We start from the raw sequence: 5,611 nt of genomic DNA, 5'->3' as shown, positions 1-5,611 counted from the left end.
TGTGTTCTGGTTGTCTTAAATTAGGTCACTATTCGAAGAACTGCACCAACCGCAACATTTGTGAGGAGTGCAGCAAAAGGCATCCTACTTGTCTTCATGAAGATAGAGTCAAAACTAAGGAAGGAAATAACAAACAGATAAGTCAAACATAAATACTGAACCAAGTCAGAACAGTGAAGTTCAAGAGCAAGCTATAGCCTCGGCTACGACAAGCACAGAAAACAACACACAAACAGCTGCAATCATTCCTGTGTGGCTGTCATCTTCAGCAAAGCCTAAAGAAGTCCTTGCATATGCCTTACTGGACTCACAAAGTGACACTACCTTTGTACTGCAGATTCACTTGGAATAAACCAAGAACCTGTCAGATTAGAGTTGTCTACTATGTCTTCTAAGACTACAGTTGTTCAGTCTTGCAGACTTCAAGATCTCCAAGTTCGTGGGTTTAACTTGAGTAAGAAGATAAGTTTACCTCCAACTTATACACGAGAGTTTATTCCAGCTAACAAAGCTCACATTCCAACTAACGAAACAGCCAAAGCTTGGTCACATTTGGAACACTTACAATCAGAAATCGCACCTTTACAAGATTGTGAAGTAGGATTGTTGATTGGATACAACTGCTCACAAGCTCTACTTCCAAGGGAGATTGTCTCATGCAAAAAAGATGAACCGTATGCTCAGCGCACAGATCTTGGTTGGAGTATCATCCGTCAAAGTAACCCCTGTTTGAACTATGGAGATGCAATTGGAATCAGTCACCGCATTATCGTCAAGAGTGTCATTCCAGAACTCAAGCCTTCTGTTACGCTTCAGAAAAGTGTTCATTATGTGAACAGAACAAAGGTAAGAGATGTTACTCCTTCAGACATTGTCAAGGCGCTAGAGGCAGATTTCTCTGAAAAGACAGTCGATGATAACCCTATCTCGCAAGAAGATTTGAAGTTTCTAACCAAACTTAAAGGGAACATCAAGAGAAATGAAAGAGGTCACTATGAGATGCCATTACCATTTCGAGATGGCAGACCCAAGTTACCTAACAACAAAATATATGCATTTCATCGTCTGAAGTGTCTGGAAAAGAGACTTAAGAAAGACAAAACATACTACATTGACTACACTAAATTTATGAACAACATAATCTCAAGAGGTGACGCAGAAAAGGTCCCTGACGAAGAAATAGACAACAGCCCTGCCTGGTATATTCCACACCATGGGGTTTATCACCCACATAAACCAGGGAAGATCAGAGTTGTATTTGATGCATCTGCCAAATACCAAGATACCTCTCTCAACGACTATCTGTTAACCGGTCCTGACCTGACGAATACTTTGGTTGGTGTTCTTTGTCGTTTTCGTAAAAGTTCTGTCGCATTCATGTGTGATATAGAACGAATGTTTCACCAATTCCATGTCACAAAAGAAGATCAGGATTATTTAAGGTTTCTTTGGTGGGACAAGGGAGACTTGGAAGTGACACCATCAGTCTACCGAATGAAAGTTCATCTTTTTGGAGCAGCGTCTTCTCCAGGCTGTGCCAACTTCGGTTTGAAACACCCGGTTTGAAACGGCCCAAGGTGTAGATAGCTTTCCAGAGAACGCAATACGCTTCATACAGAGAGACTTTTATGTTGATGATGGCTTAGCAAGCGTTTCTACTGAGAGTGAAGCCATTCAACTTATCAAAGACTCAAGAGAGCTGTGCTCTACAGGGAAGTTAAGACTTCACAAGTTTGTGTCCAATAGTGAGAGTGTTATGTCCACTATTCCAGTTGAAGAGCGTGCCACAGTTAAGGACCTGGATATGTCTCTTAGTTTGCCACGCATCAAAAGAGCCTTGGGAGTGGATTGGTGCATCACATCAGACACTTTCAAATTCAGAGTTCAAGTCAAGTCAAACCCATTGACAAGGAGAGGAGTACTTTCTATTGTAGCCTCTATTTATGATCCCCTTGGTTTTATTGCACCGTTTGTCCTCGTAGGCAAGCAGATTCTCCAGCAAATGTGTCGGAATAAGGTCGGTTGGGATCAAGAGCTTCCTGAACATTTAAGATTCCAGTGGGAGTCTTGGATCAAAGATCTTTCTGGTTTAGCTGACATACAGGTCCAAAGATGTTTTGTTCCATGTGATTTTGGACAAGTCAAAAGCTATGAGTTACATCACTTTGCAGACGCCAGCGTCAATGGATATGGTGCATGTACGTACCTGCGAGTCATTAGCCAAACAGATCAAGTCCATTGTTGTTTAGTAATGGCCAAGTCAAGAGTCACACCTTCTAGTGTCACAACTATCCCTCGACTCGAGGTTTCAGCAGCAGTTGTTGCTGTTAGAGTTAGTGATTTACTCAAAACAGAGCTTGAAATCCCAGACATGCAAGAGTTCTTCTGGACAGACTCAACCGTCGTTCTTAGCTACATTAATAATGACGCCAGAAGATTTCAAGTGTTTGTAGCTAATCGCATTTAAAGAATAAAATCAAGCACACAACCAGAGCAATGGGCATATGTTACATCAGAGCATAACCCTGCAGACTATGCCTCTAGAGGTTTAACAGCAGAACAACTAAAGTCCTCTGATTGGTTCACAGGACCAGCCTTTCTCTGGGAAGGGAACCTACCCGATAGAGATGTCAAGGTGGGAGAGACCAAGGGAAATGACCCGGAACTTCCCAAAGTCTTTGTGTGTACTACAGAGGCTAAAGAAGAGTTAACTATTCTTGATAGATTTGAGAAGTTCTCGGAATGGTCCAGATTGATCAGAGCACTGGCAGTTTTGAGGAAAACGGTCAAGGAATTTAAGGGTGAAATACAGAAGAGTGAAAAGGGAACAAGTTTAGAAGAGAGAAGAAAAACAGAACTGTTTGTCATTAAACTTGTTCAACAGAAAGCTTTTGCTGAAGCAATAAACCGTCTGAAATCAAAGAAAACAATTTCCAAGACCAAAAATCATGAACTGTACAAGCTAAGTCCATTTTTAGATGAGGAAGGCGTACTCCACACGTGAAGCATCCAGCAGTACTCCCAAAGGACAGTTATATTTCAACTTTATTGATAAGACATTTTAACTCTAAGGTTCAGCACCAAGGTCGTGGAATAACTATGAATGAACTGCGAGCTAACGGTTGGTGGATACTTGGAAGCAGCCATGCAGTTTCATCATACATCTTCAAGTGTGTCAAGTGTCGCAAGTACAGATGGAAAACAGAGTCTCAAAGTATGGGAGATTTACCAGTAGACCGGACAGAACCTACACCACCCTTCACCTATGTAGGCATGGATTGTTTTGGTCCGATTTTCATCAAAGATGGACGGAAAGAGCTCAAGAGGTATGGGCTCATACTTACGTGTCTATGTTCACGAGCCATACATATTGAAGTAGTAGAAGACCTAAGCACAGACGCATTCCTCAATGCTTTGCGAGCGTTTATTGCAATCAGAGGTAATGTTCGGCAACTAAGATGTGACAGAGGAACCAATTTTGTTGGTTCCCAGAGAGAGTTTGCTAATCTCTTAAAGGATATGGATCAGGAAAAAGTGAAAGTACTTGGATGTGAATTTCTCATGAACCCCCCATCAGCTAGCCACATGGGTGGAGTGTGGGAAAGGAACATAAGGACAATCCGTAGTATTCTTTCAGATGTTCTCGACCATTCAATGAAAAGACTCGACACTACATCTTTGAGAACTTTGTTGTACGAAGTTATGGCGATTATCAACAGCAGGCCACTCTCTGTGGAATATTTGAATGATCCTACAGGCCCCGAACCGCTGACACCTAACCACGTCCTAACTATGAAGACAACCATTGTTCAACCTCCACCGGGAGAGTTAATGAAAGAAGATTTGTATTTTCAAAAAAGATGGAGAAGAGTACAATATTTGGCCAACGAATTTTGGATCCGTTGGAGGAAAGAATATTTACTCAACTTGCAACCAAGACAGAAGTGGAATGCACACAGAAGAGATCTGCAGATAAATGATATAGTGGTTCTACAAGAAGAGCTTGCACCACGTAATGAATGGAAGCTAGCTAAAGTCACAGCTGTCTATCCTGGAGCAGATAATAAAGTGAGAAAGGTTAGACTCATAGTTAGCGAGAGGACATCTAACAAAAATGATAAACTAGTGACAAAAACAGTTTCATTAGAACGACCTATACATAAGGTTATTGTTTTGCTAGAAGCAGAGTAATGTTTATTTTATTTATTTTTGCTGTTCAGACACTGTGTCAGTTTGAATTTGTGTTATGGAAATCTCACTGTTAAGAGTGTGAGATTTGGTGGGAGTGTAACTGCCACATCTCTATTTTTACAAGTTTCTGTGTATTTTTAAGTTAATTTTGTGAAGCGTCACTAGAGGGCGCTGTGGTGTCAGAGTATACGTGTGTTGTATAGAGATATGTCAAGAAGAAAAAAGCGATCTCAGGCAGAAAAGGGGAAAGAACGCAGAAAGAAAAGAGCATGGACAGGAAGCAAAACCAAGAAGAAAAGAGATTTTTTCTAATTCCTTACTCGGTACTCATCCAACGAGGTATTTTGTCTGTTTTTATACTGTAAAGTAGTTTATTTGCTAATTGTCTTTATTTTTAATCAAGCTAATTATTGTGTTATTGTGTGTCTGTGTTTTAGTTTTCACGGTGTGTTTTGAATCTATACCAAGATGGATTTAATGAATTCATCAGTTAAGAAAACCACTTGCGTCTGTCTGTACCTGGAGGAATTACAGTAGATTTGTTAAAACAACTAAAAAGGGAATTACGAGTCACACTAAGAAAACCAACATCTAAACTAAACTGCTTACATCTGTCTTTAAGACCAACGACACACCAACACACGCTGTGGGTGAGGTTTCACTTTGTGCTAACAATTTGAAGAAGAAGGAGGAAGAGGAGGAGATCATTTCTCCTGCAGCAGAGCCGGGATGTTGATGTTCCAGCCGATGGCCTGCCTGTCGAAGCCGCAGGAGAACAGGTTGCAGGTGGTGTTGTCCTCACACCAGGCGGAGCAGCAAACCATCCGACGATGACCCTGAACAACAACATCCAGCCATCAGCTTTGATCTAACAACAAACTTCAGAGTTAAAAACTGAGTCTTTCAAGATTCTTTCAGTTCTTGAATTGTTTTTCTCAAGGTGGCAGCAGGTTGGAGTTGATCTGTTACTTTTCATTCTGATTATTTATTTTTAAGAACTCAAATTCTTCTTGTGGTAAATAAAAATTTATTTTTTATCCTCTCTGGTATCAGATGCTGTGCAGCTGGAAGGATTTTTGCTGATACTGTTTTACTTTTGGACATTTGTTATGATGCGTCACCATGGCAACGAGGTTGTTTCTTACAGCCAGCACCAGCTGGTTAATATCTCAGAAGCTCAAATAATACTTCAACTACAACCCCAAATCCCTGATGAGTTGAAAAGGAGACGTCGTGATGCAGAGCAGGAGCTAAGAGAAGAGAGAGAAGGAGGAAGTTCAAACCATCTCTTCCATCGATCATGATGGGAAATGTGAGATCATTGGGAAACAAGTTGGATGAACTCCAAGCCCTACAAAGAACCCAGCCAGAGTATCAGGAATGCAGTATTATGTGTTTCACTGAGACATGGCAGCAGGAT

The 5,611-nt window shown here is 41.0% G+C and overlaps 1 long non-coding RNA gene across 2 annotated transcripts; it reads left to right on the top strand.

The window, feature by feature from the left end:
* The first annotated feature begins 4,420 nt into the window (after nt 1-4,420).
* On the top strand, nt 4,421-5,384 carry LOC124870662. 2 transcript variants are annotated; one of them, XR_007038855.1, is made up of 3 exons: nt 4,421-4,530; nt 4,629-5,141; nt 5,245-5,384. It is a non-coding gene; the product is annotated as an uncharacterized LOC124870662 (long non-coding RNA). The 2 variants fall into 2 exon arrangements; XR_007038854.1 differs by lacking the exon at nt 5,245-5,384 and having other exon boundaries at nt 4,629-5,233.
* Nucleotides 5,385-5,611: the final 227 nt, after the last annotated feature.

Source organism: Girardinichthys multiradiatus, chromosome 6 (genome assembly GCF_021462225.1).
Source record: "Girardinichthys multiradiatus isolate DD_20200921_A chromosome 6, DD_fGirMul_XY1, whole genome shotgun sequence".
Lineage (NCBI taxonomy): Eukaryota > Metazoa > Chordata > Actinopteri > Cyprinodontiformes > Goodeidae > Girardinichthys > Girardinichthys multiradiatus.
The sequence above is the reverse complement of the archived record's forward strand: the minus strand, read 5'-3'. Positions and strand labels throughout refer to the sequence as shown.